The sequence below is a fragment of the Dermacentor variabilis genome, chromosome 6 (assembly GCF_050947875.1).
Source record: "Dermacentor variabilis isolate Ectoservices chromosome 6, ASM5094787v1, whole genome shotgun sequence".
In the NCBI taxonomy this organism is placed as follows: Eukaryota; Metazoa; Arthropoda; class Arachnida; order Ixodida; family Ixodidae; genus Dermacentor; species Dermacentor variabilis.
The window spans coordinates 132,030,707-132,057,404 of record NC_134573.1 but is presented as its reverse complement, the minus strand read 5'-3'; the positions used below and the strand labels follow the sequence as shown (position 1 = coordinate 132,057,404).

General features: G+C 47.6%; 1 long non-coding RNA gene across 1 annotated transcript in view; it reads right to left on the bottom strand.

The window, feature by feature from the left end:
- Nucleotides 1-1,020: 1,020 nt before the first annotated feature.
- The window catches only part of LOC142585245 (uncharacterized), a 157,411-nt gene continuing 131,733 nt past the window's right edge, over nt 1,021-26,698 (bottom strand). The window contains exons 3-5 of the long non-coding RNA XR_012829059.1: nt 6,934-7,116; nt 5,038-5,196; nt 1,021-2,775 (exon numbers count right to left, since the gene is read on the bottom strand). This is a non-coding gene — a long non-coding RNA (uncharacterized LOC142585245). The remainder of the gene's footprint in view (nt 2,776-5,037; nt 5,197-6,933; nt 7,117-26,698) is intronic.

The following is a 26,698-nucleotide window of genomic DNA, read 5'->3' as shown; positions in this document are numbered from 1 at the left end:
GCGGAGGGCTTTGAACGCTGGCGCATGCGCTGATCGAACAGCCGTCGATGCGGCGCGCTCCGAACTATATCCGAACTGCAGGCGAAGACCAACGAGGTTACGCGAGCGTCCGAAAAGGGGTGCGCGAAGTGGGACGGGGCTCCCAGCTCTAACAAAAGCGCCACTTAGCATACAAGAGAGCCCAGCAGATTCCGGGCGCCAAATGCAATCCCACTGCAACGTGGATGTGGCGCTCCCTCGTCCTTTGCCGATCAGCTTTTGTAGGGAATGAATAAAAGTCGGCGCCGACAGGGCGAACACATTTCATGAGTGTCTGTCTACGGACGTTTCCCTCTTTCCTCCGTTCTATCGCTTTATCGCTCTTCTTTTTCCAAGAACAAATCGCAAAGGAAGGTTTTGTTTGATTCCGTGCTCCTGTATAGCTTTCGCACCAGACGAGGTCTCGCGAACCAGCCTAGCCGGGTTATTCAGGTCGCATCTTCTAATTCAACTCGATTGACATACGTTTGTTTCCCGGGATTTTGTTCTTTATTTGCTCCTTGTTGGATCTTCTTACGACCAGCTTTGCTCGCGTCTCCATCTGGATCGGTCTTTTCCTTTATAGTGCTTACACCGTTCGACGCAGCGGAAAGGGACAAACCTCGAATAATGCTCGTTTTTTTTTTCAACTGACAGCTTCCTCCTTTTTTTCACAGCACGGATATGTAAAAGTGCCACAAGAATTGAAAAACTAAAACAAAAACAAAGAAAGGTAAGTGGAAGAGCGATAGCAGTTAGAGAACACAACACTAGTTAGTTGTTATGCTATACAAGTTTAGCGTACTATAGGGTACTAATCAGTCTATAACAGTACTGCAGAGACTCCTGCTCTTACGCTGTCTGGTCTGTTCAGATGTTTTTTTTTTCCTTGTTTTTTTTTAGTGGGGGGGGACTCATAATGCAGTTGAACTCATAATCGTGGAGCCCGAAGATGAGTGAATATGTATCTCCAGGACAAGAAAGTATAAGGCACGATGCATAGAGACAACACAAGACGCTGCGATGTCACACTGCATTTTATTTTGTTCTTGCCGCCAATAGGAGCCGAAGCACCGGCAATGCTGCACAAGGTTGGTGACTCAGATCACAAATGGATACATTTATTGGCACTGGACAGCTTTCGAAAGGATATCTATAAAGGGTCGTCGGCCGAATACTGCCGTCACGTCCAAAAACCAAATCGAATTGTGGGGTTTGTACGTGCAAGACACGCAATACGATCATTAATGCACTCCGTAGTGAGGGGACTCCAGATTATATTTGACCACTCAGGGTTCTTTAACGTGCATCTAAATCTAGGTACACGAGCGTATTTTGCATCTCGCCCCTTCGAACCCGCGACCTCGACTTTAGCAGCGCAACGCCACAGTCGCTGGTCTATAACTCGATGGGCGACCTTCCAAAACATTGTAGTCACTTTCTCGCTTTCGGATGACGTCGGCGTCCATTTGCCTTAACTTTCGTCACGTGGGTTGATTATCTGCAAGCTTGTCAGTCCTGTGCGTGGCCGCGATCGTGTGCCCGGGACCCTGTGCACGGGTTATGTTTCTTAATCCCTACAAATTGAAGGTTGGTTGCACGTTATTTCTTGACAGCTTACAGCTGTAAGCTTTGAATTAATGCAGAAAAAAAAAAATCGGTCATCGAGCATACTGCTTTTTCAATGCTTCTCATTATGTGCGTCATCTCTGCTCCGACTTCCAAACTTTTTACTATTTTCTTTTCTCTTTTATTTTGCCCTTCGAGTCTTGTACATCCTGTCACACTTTTCCAGTCGCTTCCGGGTTTTAAACATGACCATAACAAAACGCAAAAGAAACGGTCCGCGCCTTGGTCCTCCCGTCTTTACGTCGGCCGCTCCTCGTCTTCTGCCCATATACGGCCGTTCTTACAACCTTTATTTTCTATCTCGCCTCCACTTGGAGCAGAAGCAATCAGTTTTTTTTTTCTTCGGAGTGCTGAGATCAAACGCACGCGCACTGAAAATGGAAAAGTGTAAACCCCAATATGCGTTCTACGCGAGGAATGAAAAAGCGGCGAACGAAGGAAGGAATCAACAAACCGAGAGGTACACTGAGAAGACGAAAGAATAACGTAGACGACAAAAAAAAAAAGAAAGAAAAGAAAAGAACACAGTGAGAGGAGGAAGAAGATACAGAACCGAAGGAAGCAAGCACTAAAATAAGAAGTAAACGATAATGACGACGGACTCGGTGTTGAGATAGTGCACAATATCAGAAAACTGTCGAGCAAAACGAGAAGCATTCCGAAATGCCAGACAGTGTATCTACAAGAAAGAATAACAATAATAATAATAGAAAGTGCCAGGCAAAAAAAAAAAAAGTGGCAGATAGAGAAAGATGTAAGCTTAAGACGAGGGCGTACAGTATAGTAGTGAGTTTAAGAAATATGAGTAAGAAGCCTCTGTACAGTCAAGGAAGAGTGAGGGGAAGAGGAAGAGACGACAACGCCTCCCCCCTCTGCTCCCTCAGCTTTCCCCGCACTCCCCCATATAGGCGGTGGTGGCGGGCCTCTCTCGCTTGGTCTGTCTCGCTCGGTTGGCCGGAGCGTCCCGGAGAAAATTCGCATTTCAAATGCGTCTCCATGGCTCGCCCTTCCTTCCCCACCGAGCCGGCATCGCCTCCGCCACTGGCGCTGTCTTGCTCGGCTCCACCTTTTCTTTTTGCTTCTACTTGGGTCTTGGCACGAACCGGAGGTTGGTTCCTGCGGGAAGGACTTGAGAACGAGAGAGAAATAAGGAAATCGAAATATAAGAAAGGGATAAAAAACTTCTTTCTCGCTCTTTACGCGTGCGTGTCTGTTCTTTTTTTCCCCTTTTTCACACAGTGGTAAAGATGTAGCTGACGGTGACGACGGCAGTGGCTGTACCGCGCGCGCGAGGGATCTCTTTCTTTTTCATAGTACGGGCTTCTTCCGTTTCTGTTCCCCCAGCGGCATTGGTTTCGTTTCAACGGCGCGCCCGCGCCGCCGCTCGCCAACGCTACAGAGAGTCGTGACGGCCGGGGTTCCGGGCAAGCGTGCAGACGCGGGGGCGGGGTACACACTTCGTCCCCGGTTTCGAGATTATTTTCGCCCAAATGCAGTCGCCGCGACCTCTGGACACTTCGCTGCAGCGTGCGTTGCGCGCGATAGCCCGGCACCTCTCGCGAATCTTCACTCTTTGAAGCACCGCGGCGCTCTCTTTCTCATTCCGCCCAACCCCGAGCAATGCCTCGTCTGCTCCCCATAGGATGGGCTTTACGTAAGACACACCCGATCCGCGGCCGGAAGAAACACAGACGTATATGCGAGCGCGGTGCCTTTTTGGCGGTGGACTCAGCGCGGAGACTCCCGGAAGATACGGCGTGGGTTGGCGATACCGTTGCAAAAGTAGAAGTTGGAAGGGCGCCCCCCCCCCCTCTTCTTTCTCTCATTCCGTCTTATCACCGTTTCCTTCGTATTCGAAGGGCAATAGTTCGGAGGGTGACTACGTCTTCTCGGCTCGGTTCTACTGCTGTAAGCTTTACTTCCTCGCTAGCGAATGACAATGGATTCGGAGGGCTGAAACTTTTACGGGGCCGGACAAACGGACGCTGTCTTCGGGAGCCGTGTGAAAGGGAGGTTCGAGAATTTAATTCATTCTGAGGAGGGACTGCTCCTTATTCCTCCTTTTGTTAGGTTAACGCGACGCGGCTCCGCGGAGATCGAGAAATTGCGTCTCCTAGGAGAGAAAAAGAAAGAAGGCTAAAGAGAAAAAAAAACTAAACAAAGAGAGGCGAGAGGACAAGCTCCAGTGTGGTTCTGAAATTGAAAAGTTCGCTTCCACGGTACTCCGGTAACAGTTCTCGCTTCTCCATGAGACAGCGTAGATTGGAAAAGCCCGAGCGACTGTACCTCTTGGGATTCACTCTTTTTCAACGCAGGTACGGGAGGAATTGAAATGGAAGTGAATATTATTACGCAGCGTAGGGGGAGGGATACGTAGCTTACGCGTTTCACTCGGTGACATTTCACGTCACAATGCTAGTTTTTCTACTGTTGCCAAAGTAGACGCACATTCAAGACGAAACGATATTGTAAACATGTTTCTATGAGTTTATTAGACTTTATAGTATGTTAATCTGAGCTTTATTAGCGTTATATAGCTTGAGCAGGTATCACTACCGTAGGCTAAATGTATGTATTCGTTAAGTTCAAGCTTCTGCACAGGTTAAAAGAAAAAAAAATGTCTTGAACAGGGTGAGCTGTCCCAACCAAAGGTCACGCGAACACTATTCGTCGAGTCATTGCAACAAATCTTGATGTTAGATTGAAAAAAAAACGCAATTTTACATGCATCAAAAGCAAATATAGTCATAACTTTACAAGGCAATAATACATATGACTTCACAATGAAGTGTATCTGTTACACCAAGCAGGAGGCAAAAGAGAGAGAAAGACAGGGAGGTTAGCCAGTGTAAGTACCGGCTGGGTACATTGTCTTGGGTAGCATTGCAAACGCTTCGGTAAGGCTTCTTGTACAGCTGCTGCTCTTTCCACACCACGGGACATGCACTAGAAACCATGCGGGTTGGTTGTAAACGCGCATTCTGCGTAGTGAGTCACGACAAGAACACGGACCATCAATGTATAATAAGACGTAAGACGTAAAAACATCTTACGACGCCGTTTCTCCTGAATTCAAGTCCGAGAACAATGTTGGCAGAATCAAATATTGTTGTTCTCGCTTTGCCAAATCCACGCGACTCGTCGAAGGTCACCGCTCTCTCGAACAGCTATTCGACACAAAGCCTTCTCGAAGCCTTCTCGCGTCTGGTTATGTCAAGAGCAGAAGGCTGTATAGAACAGGACGCTCACAAGTCAGTGGCAGAGGGGCAGATGAGGGAGGGGGGGAGGTGGTGCTTCTCATTTCGAGCTCAGCCGCAGACACTCTGACAACGACAGCCAAGGCGAGAGAGTCAGGCCTTTCTGGCGCGACTAGGAGGGCCCTCGACGCACCCGCTTTGGCGGCTCCGTCCCAGTTCGGAGCCGACAAGTAGTACGCCAACCGACGTTACGAGGCCCTGGCGGTGACAGGCCGGTGGCCCGTCCGGGAGCTGGGACGCTGCGTTGGCGGCGACGATGAAGGGTACTTGACGGGTGCGGAGTTAATGAGAACTGCGTGAGAGGGGGAGAGGGAGAGAGAGAGTGGGATGAGTGCGATATGGGTGCGCAGCTCTTTTGCGGAATCCTTTCACAGCGAGGCCGTGCCAAATGACAAGTGATAGCCACGCGTGTCATCTGCGGAGTCTATATCGCGTGGGTGCGACCCGCCAAATGACGCGTGGCGTTCGACACGCCTCGCGCTGAGAGACTTACACTTCGGCGATGCTTACACCACGCCATTCGCATTCAATCCCACGGATGGAATACCCGAAGCCTGAGGCTGACTCAGTGAAGGAAGTCGGTTGCTACCAGGGCCAGCTTAACGTTGCACACAACGTGGTCTTGGTCTGCTAGCATGTCTACGGACGGCGCCACACCGAGGAACAAGTTGGCCATCATTGTCAGCAAACTGTGCGCGCACTGATTTTCTTTTTTTATTTTTATTTTTGTGGACCTTGAACAGCGTTAACGAACGACCTGAATCTACGCGAACTACAGACATTTCCAAGATTTTCTGACATTAAAGTGTAGGCTGCTGTGTCACACTGAGAAAACGATCATTATTGGAATGCATAACGGTAACATGTATATTTCAGATTGCAACACCCCAGCGTCATCTGAAAGCATTATACTTGCATGATTTTGGTTCCTACAAGGGAGTTTGCATTCACAAACAATGAGAGTGTCGTCATTATGGCATGGACGCTTGTAGAAACAGAACTTGTAGATTAGACGCGTCCTTACAGTATTAGTATATACTATGAATGCACTGCGGAAAGCCCAATACCCGAATTCTCCACTACGACATTTTCTTTTTCACGATGAACTTAAGTACGAAGCAGTAACATGCAGCACATAACAAGCAGTCAAGTGCTCCTACGTACATAATAAAATCCTTCTGAATTAGGCGACAATAAAGAAAACCAGTAGCTCACACGGATCAATAATTCAAGCACGCCGCTGCGACGTATATATGTTTAGTATCACTCAAAACTTCCAGCGTTGAGAACGTTTTTTAAGCTAACCGGTCATACATTCACTAAACTTTTCGCACTGTTTCTTTTTTTTTTTTGCTTTGTTGGTGCTTGCTCGACGCTTAACCACCAGTCAGTGATGGCTGGACAACTTAACCACGGAGTTAATGTCTGCCAGTATAAGTGGTCATGGTTATAGAGACCACTCACCAGATACCTGCAGTGGAATCTCCGGAAGCATGCGAGATATGTCCCATGCACTCTTCATGTGACAACGCCCTTTTTTACTACATTTTCAGCCTATATGACCTTCTGTCTCAAGAAAACTCGATGGCTTTTGTGCCCAAATGAATGACTACCACTATTCCTGTTCATTGCGCTTATGTTTTATATAAATGCAATGGAGATTCCGAAATGACTCGCCATATTAACGAGCAAGAAAATTGACGCGATCAGGTAGGAAGACAAAAGTATGAGCGTCAAACCTCCACTGTCGAAACAAAACGTTTCGACGACTTTAAATTAATCTATTAAATGAACCACCGCGATCAGTGAATCTTTATAGTAACCTATCTAATGTGACGATAACCGCAACGACGAATCCTGCGAATTTATTCTGTTGTTGGGGAAAGTCTTATCAGTTTTATTTTTGTCCAAGTCCCCTTTTTTTTATTCACCGTGACTCAGCTCGACGTAAATAGGGAACAAACGAAAGAGAAGCAGGGGAACACTAGACGAGAGGAGGGAAGCATTTATCCATAGAAGAGTGGTCTACCGGATGCTGTGTGCCGGACTATTTCAGACGCCACGTCTGCTCAGGAAGCGATCATGGCGGCTCTCTGCCTTCTTCATAGCTGCACGCGTTTTCCCATGGGGGTGTCCCAGCTTGCGTTTTTCCGGTTAGCGCCTCCCGGCGCAGTAGCGACGCGATGACAGGAAGAGCGTGCCACCGTCATCTCTGCATGTAGGAAGGGGGGGGGGGGGGTAGGTAAGAAAAAAAAAAGAAATTGTGAGTACATCATACACACGTAGGCAGCGAGGCAAGATAAAAAAAAACCTGCTTGAGGAAAGATTAATTTGGTCGCGTCTATGAGAAATGGTTCTCGAGGAAGATTCAGTGCGGAGAGTAGATGAAATATTATTTCTTTTCCCTTTGTTTTATCCGCATGCATGCTTCTCGGTGGTAACTCAGCTTGAACCGGCGCTCAAAATATTGTTCAACTCCATTCCAGAGAAAGATAAACAAATTAAACGCGTGTTTTCTTTTTTTTCAGGCTTGAGAACTTAAAATGGTTCAGTCAGTAAGGTAGCTAAATGTCCCAGTAGTATACAAAACGTACTCTCGAAGGTAAGGCTAATGTTAATATTTTTGCCTTCAGCTTCACCTTCAACTGCTTAACAATGTGTAAAGAATATGTGCAGTGCGGCACTTAGCTGGAAAGTAGCAATTAACTTATATTAAGTCTAACTTACTAGATGCTTATGTTACGTCTCACGTATGCATTGATAAAGAAAAGTCTTCTTGTAGACACATTAGCCGTCCACACCAGTTCATGTCGCCGCAGCGCTGTCCTCTGTACTGGATTGATCAAGTTTCATAACGTTGATATGAGACCGGGCTGCAGCGAGATAAACAAGTGGCACAATGCTACGCTTACTGAGACAACTCTTAGAAGAGTTCCTGCTTGAAATTGTTTTCTGGTATTCTTGCATGCATCTCCTTAAGCATTTCTTTTTCTTCCTCAAGCGTTGTCTAACTACCTTGTACCGCTACCCGCGCATCTGCTACATGTAGTTCTACCTGGTGTAATAATATGCAAACTGCAATGCAAAATGTGCACATATCGACGCTACGCGGCGCGCACGTCGCAACTCGTGTCTCCTCGCGCGTAAGAACGCGTTTATAGGGCATTTTTTTTCGGTGCACGCAAGCAAGCGCTGGTGTGGCTGAGTGGTAGAGTGGCTGACTCCCACACAGCGGGCGCGGGTTCTATCTCGGCGGGAACTGGTTTTTTTTTTTCTCATTCACGGCGATAGCTGCTACGGACACCGGACATCGGCGGCTACGGCGGTGGACACCATCACACACACACACACACACACACACACACAAAAAAAAAAATTATGGGGTTTAACGTGCCAAAACCACTTTCTGATTATGAGGCACGCCGTAGTCGAGGACTCCGGAAATTTTGACCACCTGGGGTTCTTTAACGTGCCCCTAAATAGAAGTACACGGGTGTTTTCGCATTTCGCCCCCATCGAAATGCGGCCGCCGTGGCCGGGATTCGATTCCGCGACCTCGAGCTCAGCATCCCAACACAATAGCCACTGAGCAACCACGGCGGGTGACACCATAACTAACCGAAAGGGCTATTGGAATGAGCCCGTAACAGCTTACGCTGCAAAATAATTTGAGCATACATTGGTTGTAATGCTAAACAGCTGCTCCCTCACTCTGCTGTAGAACGTACCCTTCACTAATAATCCATGTGTTGCTTCGTGCGCGTGCTGTGCACAATGCTGAGCATTTAACGTAGCCAGGACTATGTCCCACTCACAATGCTGACAAGCATTTCAAAGCAATGTTTGTCACTGGATGCAAAGCGATGCTATTGTGGGCCTCGAGACGCAGGGGAGTCTCGAGTGCCACACAAGGCATTGAAGCCCGAGAGTTCCTCTACAACAGCCAATAAACAACTCTGGCAAGGCTGCTATAGATATCCTGAGCCCCTGGTCACTGCCAAATTCCGCAATATTGTTGATTTTGCCGTCTTGTGCTCTCTGATTGGCTCGCAGGGTGGTTACGCATTCTACAATTGGCTCAAAGCACCAAGGTGGAGGTATTCGACAGGGTAAGCAATACCACCCGGCATGCTTTTCGCGAGAGGCGTTCATGTCATTCAGATTCTTCCTTCAATGGGAAAACTTTAGGCTAAATAACACAGTGGTGTCAGAGCAACATAGTTTGTTTTAGAACACAACATAGGAAAAGAAACAACAGCATTTACATGATACAACTCTTCACGGTGCCTGTACTGCCTGCCTTTACCCTTTTACAACGGTTTGCTCTCTCACTCTTCTAATACACAGGTAACAAAAACTTCGACAGTGCGCTTTCGTGCTTTTATTCAAACAGGGCATTTACTGACGAGCTTAATCCTACCGTGCAAGAAGTACGCTTTCGCTATGCACCTGGAGCTGATACCCGTCTGAGACGCGCTCATGCGTCGACCCTCGGCTTCTCTAGCCCGTAGACAGTCGCCCGTCGCACGCACAGTGCACAGTCGCTGTGCCCGCTCAAAGCAAAACAAGTTAAGGGTAGTAAAGCGGCCGGAAGTTCTCCCTAAGTCCTCCGGAAGCGTGGGTGCCGTGACGTACTTCCGCCGCACAGTGGGAACAGTCCGGCCAGAAGCGCGCCGGACCACTTCGCTGCACCAAAGGAGGCGGGCGGCACCGCTGAAGACGGGCTTCCTTCACCGAAGCGTCCCTCTTTTATTTCCCTCCCTCTCGCGACGGTGCACAATGGCTTGGGATATATCGCGCGGCCCGGAACCCCCGGGAAGTCATATTTCATCCACCACCTCCGCCAGCTCTGTGTCACGCGCGCACGTGCGCTTATAGATCTCGCCTTCTCCTCCGCTCCGTCGCTGTCACGAACCGCCCGGTGCGACGTCAGACGCGAGGGTTCCCTCTTCCTTTTTGATTTCAAGTGGTTCTTCCCTACTGGGTTGAGCACCGTCACGGAGACCACCGCAACGAGCAGACCGACGAAATCTACCGAGGTGGCGGCTTATCTCGTTCCGGTTACCCTCCTCCCCCTTTACGTCTTGCTTATCGCGCTCTCCTCGCTTTCGCAGCCGTTTACTTTCTCGGGCGTCCGCAGTGGGGCGCCCTTTCTGACATCAGTGCCTGAGAGTTCAATGTTGGTGAGCTGACGCCCTCCACAATGAGGGTGTCAAAAAATAATGGACATATGAGACACAGGGAAGGCTTTCTTTTTTTTTTTTTAATCTTGCACATTCTTCGTATACGCTCCATGATGTTGTGTTTATGCCGGTACTGTTCCGTACCTAAGTATTGTATTTATTTTAAATTTTTAGAGATACTATAGTTCACCCTCGTTTCTTTCGCTAATGTGTTAGAAGAGATGACAGGAAAGTCATCTATTAAGATTTCGTTCTTCTTTTTTCTTTTTTATTCTTTTTCGTTTCGCCAGTGGATGTGAAATAGGCGTGGTAATTTTGAGCGATTACATTATTTCTCTTCTTTATTTCTTTGGTGCATATAAGAATAGAGATCACAAGAGAAGAAAAATTACAAAATGGGATAAAAGTTTAGCAGGGGTGTGCAATAAATAAGAGTATTTTGACCATCCTCTACCGCTTCCTGAAGCGACGGGATATGTTTTACTCTACCAAAAGCGTATTTGAAAAGAAGCACTTTGAACAAACCCTAATAGATCTATCTTTGCTCGTACAATTAAATGACCTTTTGAGGAAGTGTCAGTCAGGGGAAAAGGGCGCGCGCGCGCGCGCACGCACGCACGCACGCACGCACGCACGCACGCACGCACGCACGCACGCACGCACGCACGCACGCACGCACGCACGCACGCACGCACGCACGCACGCACGCACACACACACACACACACACACACACACACACACACACACACACACACACACACACACACACACACACACACACACACACACACACACACACACACACACACACACACACACACACACACACACACACACACAAACACACACACGCACGCACGCACGCACGCACGCACGCACCATCTTTGAATGCAAATACGTATGGACAAGCGCTGAACGCATCTTCTGCCGGAATCTGCCCTTATTTTCACGGTTCAGGTTTTCACTTTCTTTCTCTATCCTCAATCGCAGTGTGATATTTTTGCTAGGATGCTGTGCATGTGCTTCACGTTGCGTCATTTTCTAACAGCGTGGCAGTAGCATCAGCGCATGTGTATAGCCGTTCTAAGCGTATATTGTGCACGGAATTTCTGAGCGACTTCCACAACCTTTTATAGCTTGCACAACGGCGCATGCTACCGCAAGAAACAATTGCACCTATTCATAAACTTTTCTTGCACACTAAAGTAGTCCTTTGCCGCATCAACTGTCAGTCTGCAGTAAAGCTGAACTTACAAGCAATTAAAGATAGATAAATTTGCATAAAAATAAAGAAAGACAAGTAAGATGAAAAAAAAAGTTTATATGTACTATATAACTTGGTCCATATTACTTGAATACTTTTCTCCTTCGCCATAGGATGCGCGAACACTTAACCGACACCTTAGTGACTAATCCTGACTTAGTGAAACCATAAATGATAATAGAAGGCCAAGATAAGTATGGTGTCATAGGAACTGCAAACCAAGGGGCCCGTTATGAAAACTCATGTTGACATTTCCTGATGAATTTCCATAACTTTCAATTAACACTTTCTTTAGAAAAGCTATTCCCTTTCAGCTTCAATCATTGTAAAGGATATCACGCCGTTTTGATAGCAGAGCTGTTGACGATCAGCAGGCGGTAGTTTGCAAGCGTTAGGAATGCTTGAGGTATACAAATTGGAAGAAATGATAAAGAGTTCTATCACTGCAAGCAATGAAGTGGGGGATCACATATGAATGCTAATATTGATCGATAAGAGAAATAGTGTCTTAAGCAGGATTAAAATGTACACTGATTGGTAGTTTTTAGCAACATGGCATATAGAAGGTGACATTTTTTTTTTTTGAAAAGGTATTTTGATCGGAAGAAGTGCCGAGCAAGAACAAAGGACATTGTAAGCTTTGTGGCTACCATTGCGGCTCTTCTTTCCTGCGAATTACCAAGTGTGCGCGCTCATTTTATGCGTATAAAGTTGTTCTTTGCCGCACACAGCCTAAATGTGCAGCAAAGCTAGCTTTACAAGTAACTTCAAATATTCATGCTTTGTATTAAAGAAAAGTTTGTTATCCAACTAAGGTGAGCGAATATAAGAAGAGAGAAAGAGAAATTACTTGATGAAAGGGGAGTGTGAACTATAAGTAGCAATAGGAGTTAGGTTCGTCGAATGCAGTGCAGATAAAAAAGGTCGACGTTATTCATTCCCTTCCCTCCTTCACGGACGCATACGTGAGGTATGAACCGACAACTCCTAACATATCGCGGTTGATTTGTGCTTGCTTCCTCTTCCTACGTTACGCGCGCAGCGCCTACCACAAGGGCACGTGTGATTTTCGAGCTGTCAAGCATCGCTTAAAGATAGTGAATAGGAGGGTCGTTCCTGTCGCAGAGGAGAACCTTATTCTGCGCGAGATATAATGAGCCTGGAGAGTATCTGGCCATCGTTGAAGCAATAAGAAGGGCTTGAGCGGACAGATCAAACTTCACAAACACTTTTTGCTGGCCTTATTGAGAATTCGTCCAAGGTGTTGTGCCTAGTGAAGAAGGAATTCGAGCTCTAAAAACGTGTATCCAGTGACAGCTCACTTGTAATGGCCTCAGGAGCACATCAGAAACGCTGGAAGAAAGCTTTTCGTAATGCTGGATCAATCTTCTGTGGAACCTCATTGAATAATTCAGAAAACTTTCGGAAAAGTATATGGAAATTGTGCTAAAAATGTTCCAAGTGTGACTGACATTTATTTAATGCCTAGCTTTTAATAGGTAGTGTGTTTCTTTCTCTCTAAGGAATCGAGAAGGTGCTTGATCATTTCTATTTCTCCATTTGCATTGTCCTCTCGTCTAAAATTTCTCGTTTCTATTTGGCTACGACTTCAGGATAACAGGTTCATCACTAGTCTAACTTCCAGAATTTTCGCAGTTAATAAACAGCAGCAATAATGAACACCTAAACACTGGAAAATTTTGTGACGTTGATGAGACGCTCGGTGAAATGGACGCAGTGCATAGGTACCTACTTGAAAATCAATTACCGCCTCTTATACCTCGCATCTTTTCCAAGAAATACGCCTGGTTTTCTTATTCTGTGGTTGGAGACTCTTTGAACTAACTTTGTCGGCAAACTTTATATGAAAGATATGGCAGCCACAGATCATTCTCTGCCCAATGTGACTACAGGAGCACCAGCAAGGTATTGACAAGTCGATCGGGATAATAAAAGGAAGAGAGAAACGTGATTCCAGCAGAATGCACTGCGCGGGTGCGGGCACACACGCGCCACTAGCTGCGAGAAAAAAGAAAAACAAAAAGGATGAGAGATTGAAGCGAACGACAATAGTGCCAGCGAAGAACTTCTCTTTTGATCGTCAACAAAAAACAAACGCGGCGTGCACGCGAGAGGGAAAACTAGTCACTCTGAGGCAAGAAAATAAGGGACAGATACAAAACGAAGAAACACTGGGAGAAACGAAGTGGCCAACCGATACGTATTTAAGTCGGCGTTCATTCATATTCAATGCAGTCGCATTATCTGCAGGCCCTATCTCTTCGGACATCTCTCTCTCTCTCTCTCTTTTCTGAGGCTCTCTTGCTGTCTCCTTCCTCGCATGAGCTTTCTCCTGTGGGCGACGTCGGGTCGGTCGCGCCTGATATTGAAGCACGCTTCTGACTCTCAGTGCCTGTCCGTTGTAGCCAGTAAGAGCGGGGCTAGGACGAGGAGGTGGCGGAGTAGAAGTTGGCAGAGGGCGTATCGGGAAGACATAGACAGGCTCTCGCTTCTAGGCCAGGCCGGCTTCCTCGATCGGGCTTGTTCGAATCGTAGGCAGTGCTTTTGTCGATCTTCTGCCCTTTTGGGAACCAGTCCAGCGAAGCACTCTCCTTTTCCTGCTCCCTCCAGTGCCAGGGACTACGACGACGGGTCGTTCCTCGCGCCTTCGTTTCGGCGGTACCCGGTTCAAGCTGGACATTGCCGTCTGTGGCAAGACGGTCCCCCCCTCCCCACCCCCCCCGTCACTCTTCCCTTCTCTCTCGCTCTTGCGCACCGTGCGTATAGTAAAGCAAGCGAGGCGTAAACATGGTGACGTGGCGCTGACAGTCGGGGGGTGAAATGTGTACTGGTTCGTGAGACTTTCTTTCATGGCGAAGGTTCTCTATACTGTATTGTGATCAACGTTTTCTGGAGGCGCTAAGCTCACGCCCTGTTGTTTCTCTCTCTTTGTTTTGCATGCTGGTTTGGTGGCGCCGTTCTTGTGTTATTGATCATCGACTTTATGCATACCTGTTCTAAGAAAAAAGAATATTAACCTGCAATCCCGCAAAGTACGGCGCCGTTAGCGTTTACTGTGATTGCTAGAACTTATAGCGTGCGAAATACGAACACGTTTCATGTACCTACGCATGAAAAATTAACCGTTACGCGCCTCAAGCCAGGATACAAAAAAAAGAAAGAACAATATATGGAGGCTAATAGGATGACGGTTAAAATTACTTGGCCTCACCACTTGCGGCACGTACGTTGTAAATTTACAACGTTCATTTATACAACAAGCGTACGTTTGGCCTACCAACGCTCGCCTGGGAAAGAACGTAAGGCTCGTGGACCCGCTATTGCTAACACCGAGAAAGTAATGCTACATGGGTACATACTGGTCGTAAGCAGTCAGCGGTAGTTGCAGTGTAACATTCCTTGGTTTAATTAACTGCTTTAATGAAGTTACAGTCGCAAATCTATATCTGGGTTGTGAAGGGCGCGGTAATATTGTCCGGCCCCTGAATAATTTTGGCCGCGCGAGTTCCCTTAACGCACAACCACATACTTGTACATAAGCATTCTGCATTTCATCTTCTCCAGAACACGACCGCGGCATCAGGGGTTCAAACCTAACGCCTTGCTTTCAGTAGTGAAGTGCAGAAAATCCGCTGGGCCAACATAGTAGATGCGCCGTTCGGAGGCTCCGATGCCGTATTGGACGAGATTTTCGACGAGAAGGACAACACTAAGTCAGGTATGGGAAGGAGGGAGTTTCCACCCCCTCACTATAGACTAAACAGAGCACAAGCAGTTACACTTAGGCAATTACAAACAGAGTCTTATTATTCACCTGCACAAATAAAGGAATGGTATGACATTGCAGACATGAATATTATATGCAAAGCATGCAAAAAGGAGATATGCACGCTTGAACATATGCTCTGGGAGTGTGGGTCGCTCGGCCCTGGCATTTCCCGGAATCGGTTTTTAGGAATGATAAGATCTCCAGATCATATCCCTCAAGTCCTGGCTGTCCAGTACGGGCTAGGAGGCTTGACCTCCCGGTCCCAACATGGGACTAGCCAGGCGGGTGGCAACACCTTGTACAGGACAAGAATAAAGTTTTTTCCTCCTCCTCCTCCTCCCTCCTCCTATATCGGTGAGGTATTCTTTCGATACAGTATCTGGAATAACCTAGAGAGAAAGGCTTGGTTCATTACTGAAAAAAAAAAAGACCTAAGCCAATTTTCCTTCTTCCTTTAACTTTCCGCCGAAATCTTAGCTCCGGTACGGCCAGAGCAAGGTCGCAGATTTCAAAGTATATTCTCGTGCTTGGGCCATTTCGGCGCAGGAGAAAGTTATTGAAAAATGGAATTCAGTATTTTGTTACTGTAGAAAAGTGATTAAGGAGACCTCAGCAGACGCTGTAAAAATCTGTGACGTCACAGTGAGGAGGTGCGAAAGCTTCTGGGCGGGGTCGACACATTCCTGTCGCTTTTTCCATTTTCCTACTCTCTCACCACACATAATGTCACACCAAATGGTTTAGCCGTTTCACAATGTACCGGCCTAACTTACTAATACAGAGGAACTAAATATTCATCTTGAGTGTCCATTTAAGTCTACCTCAAAAGATATTGGGAAACGCTTGGTTTGTCGACACTGGTAATTGGAGCAATTATGCGGCCTTCTAAGGTACACGGTGAAGGTGAGGCCAGCCATATTGCAGGGCAACGCAAGTCGCGCTCGTAACAGCGCTCCTTACACGGCGCTCGAGATTACGCGGTCGAACGCGTTACTGTGATTCGGGGCATCCGAAGCTAAAATGAAAGAGAGTGAGAGAGAGAGATGAGTTGTTGGTTTCATGGCACCAGGACTGACAGTTGATGGGGTAGCACGAAATATGAAGAAAAATTACACATCCGTTCGTTCAACTGACACTTGCGAAACAGTGCGACGAAGAAAGAAATTACCGGTAGCGACTGCAACGTCAGTTTACCGTGTAGCAGAGCAAAAGTATACTTGGCACTATCGAGCGCAATACCCATCAAATGTCAGTATTCCCTTCTAAGCAGATATGCTAAAGACGCGTCAGAAAACGAGGGCCTCGGCAAATTACGGCGAGAACACACGACCCAGCTGCAGCAACAGGAGGCAAGCGAGAGAAACACCCGCACTGCCTCGCGGATGACAAATGTTCTCGCACGGCGATGCGCAGCTCATACGTCTCTCCATACAGCCGCGTGGACAGCCGCTCGAGCGATGGCTGTTTAATGGCCGTTCCCGCGTAAAGAAAAAAAAAAAGGCCGGGACCATTAGTAACCGAACTTGGCTGCAACGCAACGGGGCTCACGCGACGACTTCATGCCGCGCGCTCTTTTCTCCAATGCAGGAGGGATCGGTCGGCGTACACACAGCATCCAACGGCGGTGGGGCCGACGGCAAAAAAAACTTCGTTCCGCCTGTCGCGCAACGTCGCCGCCACAGCGTCGGCGCCAGGTTAGCGGCAGCGCGGCCGCGGTGACGAATTGCGGCGCGAACGTTTCGTCGTTAGCGGAGGAGACAAATGTTCCCGCGGCGTGGGGCACATTTGTCAAAGGGCGCGCCGTCCAGAATCGAAGCTCACTAATGCGATGCCCGATCGGAATGATGGCCGGTCGGCGCGCTGCGCAGTCGTCGTCGACGTTGTGCGCGATTATGGTAACCTGAGTGTTCGAAGTGTGAAACCGTCCGTCATCCTTCCTGCAAGGTGCGCGCTGTCAGTGAGCGAATGAGCGACCGAGTGAAGGAGTATGTGAGAGGGTGAGTGGGTGACTGGGTGAGTGTGATAGTTTGAGTGAATGCGTAGTGGGGAGCGAGTGAGGAGGTGAGTGATACTGAGTGAGCGCGGAGTGAGCTAGTGGTGGGGTGATCGAGCGAGGAAGACCTCGAGCGAGTGAGCGGTTCAGTGCTTTAGTGATCCGGAGGGCATGTGGCTGAGTGAATTCAATTCACTGACTGGACGAGGGAGCCGTGGTACTAAAACAGTGAAGGGAGAGATGACTATTACTAACGAAGTATTTGGTGTGCAGTCAGGAAAACGTATTCGTGGCACGTTCTTCGTAGCGAATTGATAGATGCTTTGAGACACAGAGCAAAGAAAGTAGGGATAGAATGTAAGGAGCTATGCGCTAGACAAAGAAACTAAGAACCACGCAAGTGAGTTATGGATCTATAGTGATAAATGTAATGTAGAGAGTCCGGAAGCCAGTGATATGTATTGTAGAGTAAACGAGGGCAGCTGATATTCTAATTGAGATTAGGAGAAAAAGAAAGTGGAGTTGGGCTGGTCATGTATTGTATAGAGCAGGTAACGGCAGTGGGTTAGAGCAACGGTAGGGGGTTTAATGAAGGGAAATGCTGGAGAGACTGGCAAAGGATTGCGCTTAAGTTGAAGATAAAGAGGACGTGCTTCACGTTAAAAGTTGTTCACGGTCGATGAACTACTAGCGATGGGTCGGTGCTCCTTCTCGTATTCTGTCTCGATGAACAGAGCGAGAAAGGGTTATTCTTAGGCGCAACAACGAGAATTCCCAACGACGCCGTCATTTATCTCTTCTGAAGCTGTGCACTTACGTAAGGGTTTGAAGAATTGCTACAGTGGCGTGCTGCTCTCCCAGCCATACTCGTCAGTGCGCGTTTCTGTACCGCCAACTTTTCACTTAACCATTTTTCTTTGATCGCAGCTATCGCGAGTTTATTTTGCAAGGCAAAGCAAGGCTCTTTGGCAGTTTCGCCTCCCATAAATTTCAGCCGAGTCTTCTTTGAACCCTTCCACGGTGGCATTCTTTAGTCGCCGCCCCTGAAGAACCCTAGAAGAAAACACGTGGCGCTGCCATCAAACAGACCTAAGGCAGGCTCCGCCTACATAGGTGTGGAGCAGTTGCTCGAAGTTTGCCGCGCCTTATATCTGCTCCACGCAAGAACTATTGCAACTATACGGGACGCTCGCCGGATGAGACCATGCATTGACCGAGCATTGCAGAGTATAAGACACATTCCATCTCTACCGCGTACATCGTGAGGGCCTCCAGCAAAGTTTGGCGCGAGAAACATTCGTGCCCCACGATCCGGCGTCCGGCCCCAAAGGACGACGCGCCAGCCAGCAAATGAACAGCTCCAGGATCGCCGCCTGAATAGATTGCCTTTGTTCCTCCGTACCGCGCCGGTCGCTACACGAGAGTCGGATACCGAAGCCACTTTCTTCTCTTTTTTTTTTCCCTTCGCGCCACAGATCCAAAGGCGCCAGACGTCGACGCCGCTGATGGCTTTCTCCCAGTGTAGTCTATTGATGCCTCTAGCTCGCGGTGCTGCGCTCTTCGATATCGCCGTCGCCTATCCCGGTGTTCGCTTCGGTAGAGTGGCACAGAGAGATGCGTAGCTAGCGCTGCGCTGACGCCCACGCGGGTTCTGCTCGCTTCTCGCAGCTACAGCTCGCCGATCCGGCCGGCGAAGTGCTCGGGCTCGTTGACTTGGAGATGAGCGAGAATAGTTGGGCTTTTTCTTTCCCCTTCTCGGACTGCAACGCCCCCGCGAGACAATGCCCGAGAATGCTCTGCGCACGCCGCTGGACAATGCGAGTATGCAGCTGCCCCCGGCCAGCCGTTCTGGTCGCTTGAACTTTGCTTCTTCTCGTTATCACCGTTGCAATTGCTTATTCCGCCGTGGACCGCGCTAGCCGCCGTTCGCCTTTCATCCCTTAGGTCCCATGCTTTCTGCACTCCAAACGGCATGCGAGTTTCTTGTTTCTTTATCCAAGTCTATCCGGCGCCTGCAGCCCTGCCGTGCGCGTGCAGTGATGGTGATAGGTGAGAACTGGTGCTCCTTCGGGCTAGATCGTATGACTGAACGGAAGCCTCGTTCGGCGATGGGCAGAATTTGAAATCGCCGCTACATCGGCGTTCGCGAGAAAGAAGCCGCGGCCCATGATCAAGCACACAATTTAGAAATATATTGTTTAGAAATATTATTGGTGACCTAAACGTGTCAGCTTCACTGACGTCTGAAGGGCCCCCGCCCCCTCCACTTTACGCTGCCTCTTTACACCACAAAATTGCCGATAACGAACTAGAGCCAGTGTGAATAGAAACAGCACGGGCGGAACAAGATATAGACGGAACTGAGCTCGCACTGTCCAAGTGTGTTAACTCATCGTGTTAATTTGGGCAGTACTTTCTGTTAAGGAAAGTGCTGTAACTTACCCAACAAGATGCTTCAGTCAATGCCCGTAGCAGAGACCTCGAGGTGAACTGTGTACGTATTGGGGAACCAGTTAAATAGTCAGAAATAACAAGGAAGACTTAAGAGGAAGCTTTAGCTCGGCCCCAACTCCGACGCGGCCTATTCAAATACATGTAAAACGCAAAAACGCTTTTCTGAGATAATCCCTGGACCGATTTCAATTAAGTTTGTTGCATTTTAGAGAGAAAGTTAAATTCTAGTGACTGGTGTAAGCGGAAATTCGATTCATGGCCTGAATTATGTGAACATAATTTTTGAAAATTCGTAAGTTCGAAATTATAGACGCACAAAGTTTATAAATTAATAGCTCTGCATCAAGAACAGATATCGCGGTTCTGTAAACGGCATCCATTAGGTCATTCAAAGCGGACAAATTCGACATCTCAAATTTTATTTTACGTGAATTTGTTACCTTGTTTACAAGGTTTCTGCAAAAGTTGTATTTCTATATTACTGAATGTTTTTAGATTCATGTGTAAGATCTCAATTTTGACCGCATTTAGTGTACTATCAAATGCTATTCACAGAATTGTGATACTATCTTTTCTTGCTGAGTTACAGAATTGTAAACCTGATAGTTTCGTTTTCTGAAACTTTGCGATTTTCGCCAATTCTTAGTAAAAAGTTGACGACCTAAATCAAAAATTCTAAACAAACAGTCACTAGATTTTAAGCTTTTCTTTTAAATGGAACAAGCCTCATCAAGTTTGGTGCCGTGGTTGCCGAGAAAAACGAATTCTCCTTTTTTAGATGTATTCAGATAGGAACACCCGAGCTAAAGCTTCCTCTTAACTCTAATTTCTGCGTAAAGCGATTGTAGAGCTAATATTTAATGGCGCGGTCTCTGTGGAAACGATAGACGCTCGTTGCATTAGTGCAAGGGAAGATGCTTCGCTTAGGCGCCTATTAGACACGAAAATGCTAACCAGTCTGTTTATAGTCGTCACCACCTCTAATCTCGTGAGCATAACAAGACTGCTACGTTACGTTAGCATCCATCAGGGTAAAGTGTATCGCTTAGGAGTAGAAAGCCCGTTTCTTCTCGTTTATCATTCCCTTAGCATCTACGGCCACACTGGTGAAGTTATGTTCCGTTTCAAAGCAACATATAGCCTGACTGGAGTGTGCCTAGCTGAATACCACAATTGCGTGACCGCACATGCCCGTGCGCAGCGGGTCACATCACGTCAGAGCGGCGTCTGTACACTTAGTCTCGAGAACGGCCTCGAGCTCGAGTTTCGAAGTAGCCTCCAGAGCACGTCTCATTGTTTCCAATACCGGTGCACGCGTTAATGTGAAGCACAGTATAGTATTTAAGTCAAAGGCTTTCGCGTACACGTGAATCTCAAGAACAGGTGACGGCTAATCGGGACAGCGAGAACGCCGACCAATCAGAAACGGTTATGAACTTCCGGCTCCAAGCGTGAATGTAAGACGTATAAGTGAAACATTTAGCGCTGAATAATTTGAGTGAGACACCTGATACATTAGATAGTCACCGATTTTAGTGGTTATTATATACAGCTCTCGCAAGTTTGTGTCGCTGTCCGTATCCAGCGTGGCGAGGCCGCTTGCTCTGTAAATGTGCGACTGGCCCCAACACTCGAGTGTCGCGCTCGGAAACATCGAGGCCCAAGACAGGAACGCCCTACATTGATTATAATGACTGCTATTAAACGAGTATTATTTTAATATGCGCCCAGTTATAGTCAACGCTAAAGGGAGAGGCGGCACGAGTGTAGAATCATTATCGCTCAACTCCGTTAAAACACCAACTTTCGCAATCATTAGCCGCTCCCGACTCATTGAAGCTCTTTCGGCCGTGCAAGCACGCCGGAAAGTGGTTTTCCGAACTGGCAGGCGCGCACAACGTGAAAGAGACAGTATAATGCTGGAAAAGGAGTCTGGCACGCGTGAAAGCTTGAACGAAAGAAAAGCTTCGCGTGTTAAAGGTGGGAAAGGCGGGGAGGAGGGAAAGGGGAGGGAACAGTTAGCGGTCAAACGACGGCGTGCGCGGTGAAAACGCGACGCACGCTACGTCATTACACGCATTAGCCCTGCTTTGCATAACTTAATTCAGCGAAGACTCACTAATATGAAACGCCGCTTTCGTTCTCCTAACCTTTTTCTCTTTTTCTTTATCGCTCGTTTACCCGTTAACACGGCTCACTTGGGACTGACTGAAGTTACGGTGGGCGCAGTTCGTTTCATTAGCGACTATGCCGAAGCGTTGAAAATCGACGATTATCAGGAAAAAAAAAGAAAATGTGATAAAGTAATCGAAAAAAAAAAGAACTATCGGGAAATTGGTGGTCAACGCGGGATCGATTCCGGGAAAAAAAAGGAGCTCGTGGCAACTCGTTAACGCTCAAGACGTCACGGGGGCGCCGATGGGGCGAAAGGGAATGAAGGACGTCACGTGATACGCAGGCCACATTGAGGTTGAGGGCGCGCATGCAACGCGACAACGTGCGCCGCCTCACCTACGTGTACGAGGGGTCATAGGCTATACGCCCGAGAAGTTCCTGCGGCGGTGTAGCTCGGAAGAAGGAGGAGGGTGTTACGGGCGGCTTATATGGCCGCGGCCGCGATCACCGATTCATCCGGCGAGTTTAAATGAGCATAAAAATATGCAGCGACCCCCGTTGCGGTGCCAATCGATTTTGCTGTGCAAGGCACTGTGGCTATTCGATGCCCGCGTGCGTGCGTGCGTATACGCACGTTTGGACTATTCCTACACGCACTTTTCGAAAGCCTATGAGCAGAGGGCAAAAACAAGAGGCCGGTGTGGGGAGAAAGAGTGTATGGCGGCGAACGAACGGGAACCGACGAAGAATAAGAATAAGCGAGAAATGAGGTATTGAAGTACACGGAAAAGGAGTATAAGAGGAGGTTACGGGAGGGGGGGGGGGTGAGGCGCATAGATTTATTTAGAACAGATTCAACACATTAACATGTATAGAGGACGGGCTCGTCCGCGGGGAAAGTGACATGCACTTCGCTCGGGCGAAATGTAAATGTAGGCGAGCATAACGTCACTGGCTGCGGAAGCGACGGCGGTACAGTGGTTGTGGTATAGCAAGCGAGAAGGGGGTTTCAGCAACTGGAGCAGGGGGGGGGGGGATCAGCAGGAGTGTGCGGGAAGGAGTGGGGGGTGTATGTGCAGCATGGCGAGAGACAAGTTTAAAGGGTAAAGCTAGTCCCAAAAGGCTGGTCCTTTATTCACAATGCCGCTTACGTTGCTACCGCGCGCGCTCGCGGCGCCTGGGGAAGCAGTCAGTGTCGTCCCGTCGCTTGTTCCGTCACGCGCGTGCCACAGGGAAGCCTCCTTTCGCTGCTCCCTCAAGAAGAGCCCAAGTGCACCTCCGGCAAGCGTGACTGAGCTGCAACTCGGATATGACAGCATTTGGATATCTGCGCTATAGGCGTACAAGCTGTATGTGGCGTTGTGTGCGTGCAAAAGGTCTGCCCCGTGGCTTCGGTACTGCCTTGTGAACAACACCGGTCCGTTTCTACTATGTACAACAATACCCGGAGGACGCCTAGGCCGAGTGATACGAGACGCCGCGCTTCTTCTTTTTTTTTTTTTTTTTTTTTGCGAGCAGGAAGCTGTGCTGAATGTGCGATGGCCAAACGGCCACAGCGGCATTCTGTTCAATATTGCCTCTTCAAGATCCCCCTTTCGTTGTTCCTAACAAGTCTTGTAGCAGAGACTAACTAGGCCAGCAGCCATTTCTTGTGGAGCATACCCGAAAACCGGCGGCCCTTTTTGCTCATGTTCCGCCTGGAACTATACAGGTGGTCTAGGAGTGTTCTGTTGCTACAGGATGCGTCTATCCTGGAATCCTGGAAGGCTGAACACGCAAGTGACTTTGTGACACGGTCGCCGCGGCGGTTCATCAAGAACACAGAAAACTAGTGCCAAGTAAAAGATAAAAAAAGAGCCGCAAGATGCTTTCCTACGACTTCTCCGCGTCATTCGGTAAAGTGATTTACTGAAAGCCCACTTTGAGAACACCTGACTCCGTTCACTCCGTTCGTGATGAAGTTCGTGTGAATTAAGTGCGATGTGCGAATATAACAGCGTGTCTGTTCCTTTTCTTTCTTTTTTTTCATCTGCGAAGACATCTACCGCTTCTCGTATTATTCTTCGTCGTTTGTTGGTGCTTTCATGCAGCTTTATGTAGGCTCGCGAGCGCGGCGATCACAGCGTACTTTCATCGTGGCTGCGCAGAAGAATAGGCTACAAGGCGCTGGACAAAATCCTAGGTGAGTAGCAAAGTGTACACCTTCCAATTTGCCGCGTTTCCTGACTTTTGTTTTTATGGAATTGTGTTCAGGGAAAGTGATCATGCTGTCGAGTTCCCACTGAAGTTTTCTTTGCCTACCATTTCATGGCTTTCGCGTGAGTCGGCCGGTCACTAGTCGAGTACTCGCGGAGTAGGTTCGCATTGACACACACACAAAAAAAAAAGGAAGCACGTTCCACGGTGGGATTCACTAGTGTGCACTTAAATTGTAGGCATGTAGTGGAACACCGAGATAGTTAGGTGATACACAAGACCATTCAATGTCGGCATGATGTGATGGTGTAACGAGCCAAGATCGAAACCATAGGCGCGAGCTCTTAGAGTTATTCATTTGCGCAGCGGAGACAGTACCATAATTCCTCGATGATAGAAAGAGCTTCATCGATGCTGGACGTGTCCTTGAAGAAGAATGCGTTATCATCCGCGTATGCTAACATTATTATCTCATTGCCCCTAACATTAAGACCACGAAAATTGCTGCGGCCCCGAATGCTCAAACAGAGCCGTATTAATCATAGGGCGAAGAGGTGCGGGGACATAAGGCATCCTCGTTTCACGAGATTTGAGAAGATACCACTGACAGCGAAGCTAGTTGCGCAATGACTTTAACAAAGTGTACGTTAGTGTACTATAGTGTACGTTAGTTTACGCTAGTGACTATAACAAGTGTACGTTAGTTTGTATGGAACAGGCTTTTATAACACAAGTTTGATGAGGATCAATAAGAATGGACATCGCAACCTGCATGTACACTCCCCCACTACTAACACAAGCTATACTCTTTGCGATGATCGGCGCGTGTTGGTGATTGTGACTCTCATATTATGACATATACCCACAACGGAGGATTGGCCAAGAAGTGGCCGGTACATTTAAAGTAATAAGAAATTGAAGAAACGCAAGTCCTATATAAGATTTGTCACACTGCTTAGCCCGGGTATGCGAGACCACGTGCTCGCGCCGGTTTCCTTTACGCCACAGACGCAGCAATCAAATTGGCAAAAAGCTTATGGCATTTCATTAATCGCTTCACGGAAGCTTCGCTTCACTTGGACTCCAACATCCGTACTTGATCGGCATAATTTTTTTATTAGGAATACGTGGGTAGATGTCGGTGCCTATCAGAAGCAGTGGCTTCTAATTTACTATCTGACGTGCGGTTGAAAAGAACGAGAGCGTAATAACGAATGGAGCCACAGTGGCAAAGGCAGAGCACTTCTGGAGTACCTCACGTGAAAAAAAGAAAAAGAGAAAGAAATTAACATCATCACAAAACATTAACTAGCCAGTCCAGACATAACCGTCGCAATGGAACTTGCATTGGTGGGCAAACTTAAACTGGAAAATAAACTGGAAAATAAACGGGAAATTTAAACTGGAAAGGCACATCAGCAACTAACAGCTATCAAACGTAAAACAATCGTGACGGCTTCGCCGAGCACTGAATACATTGCCCGTGCAGTATCAGAGCGAACCTTCGTACGATACGAAAGGCTTGCAAGGACGAGGACACAGGTAAAGCCAAAGATGCAAGAAATACTTAGAAAAGTAATAAAACCACTGTGATGTTCGCCTAACTTGCGAAGGAATGCACAAAACGGCAGGGATCATTAAAGTGATACTAAAGAGGAATCTTAAGTTAAACAGTAATATTAAAATACGCTTCTACAAACAAAACGGCCATTATTACAGTAGAGGAGGTTTTGCAAGCTTCCTCCCACTGGCCTATAGACACATGACACAAGGCTTTTCAAAAGCGAGAAAGAAATTGAGAGAATGTGGTTAACTTTCCTTTCGATTTGCTAACCTGCACGGGGGGGGGGGGGGGGGGGGGATGATGAAAGAAAGTTGTTTAGAAATACGACAGGAAGATAACAAAACGGCTGAAAATATTACAGCTGTTTTCACTGGCATGTATATCGAAAAGGGCGCAGTGGCGATTGAACGGTTTCTGATGTGGCGATGGGTAACGTCGATGTTGCAAAATCACCTCGCCCGAAAGAGGCCAGTCGTTCAGCTTGTTCAGCACAACCGAAAGTGAACGTCTCTGCACACAGGTTACATGCATGATTTTATTTACAAAAGCTGAATGTTGTGCCCTTCAGCAAAATAAAAACCGAAAAAAATGTGTTTTTTTTTTATTCTTGAACCATACTATAGGGGACCGCAGAAGATGAGGCAACATGTCCTCACATTTTACGTCATCCCACTAGCAATGGCAGTTACGGGACGCACCATTTCTACGATATTTTTTTCCAGGTTTTCTTCCGTCGTTTCTTTTCTTTTTCGTTTTTTCTTTATTAGCATTTCTCAGAGTCTCGAGTTTACCTAATGACAGACATAGCTGACCCTTAATTGGCTGGTCTACAGTTTCCCAGATTAACATCATTTAAAGTACAACAAAATTTGCCAGGGTTGTCTGACAAGCATTGTCTGCTCAAGATTTAGCCTAAAACTAAGAGCAGAAACATCGCCTGCATGAAAACAACAAATAACACAATATCTTCGTCCGCACTTTCGCAAAGTAAACAAAACAGTAAGTACATTGAAGAAAAATGGAAGTTAAGCCTTAGTGAAAGTTTATGAAGCCGCACTTAAGATAAGGGTCGTATGTTTGCAATCTAGCCCCCCCCCCCCCCCCCCCCTTCCCCCTTCCTTTCTTCTTGTCTTCACCACGCCAAAGCACTTTACCACAAACACTTCACTCGCCTCCCTGAAAATCATAATCTGAAATAATGTTACGGCTCCGACGAAAGCTCCGGCCAGCTTG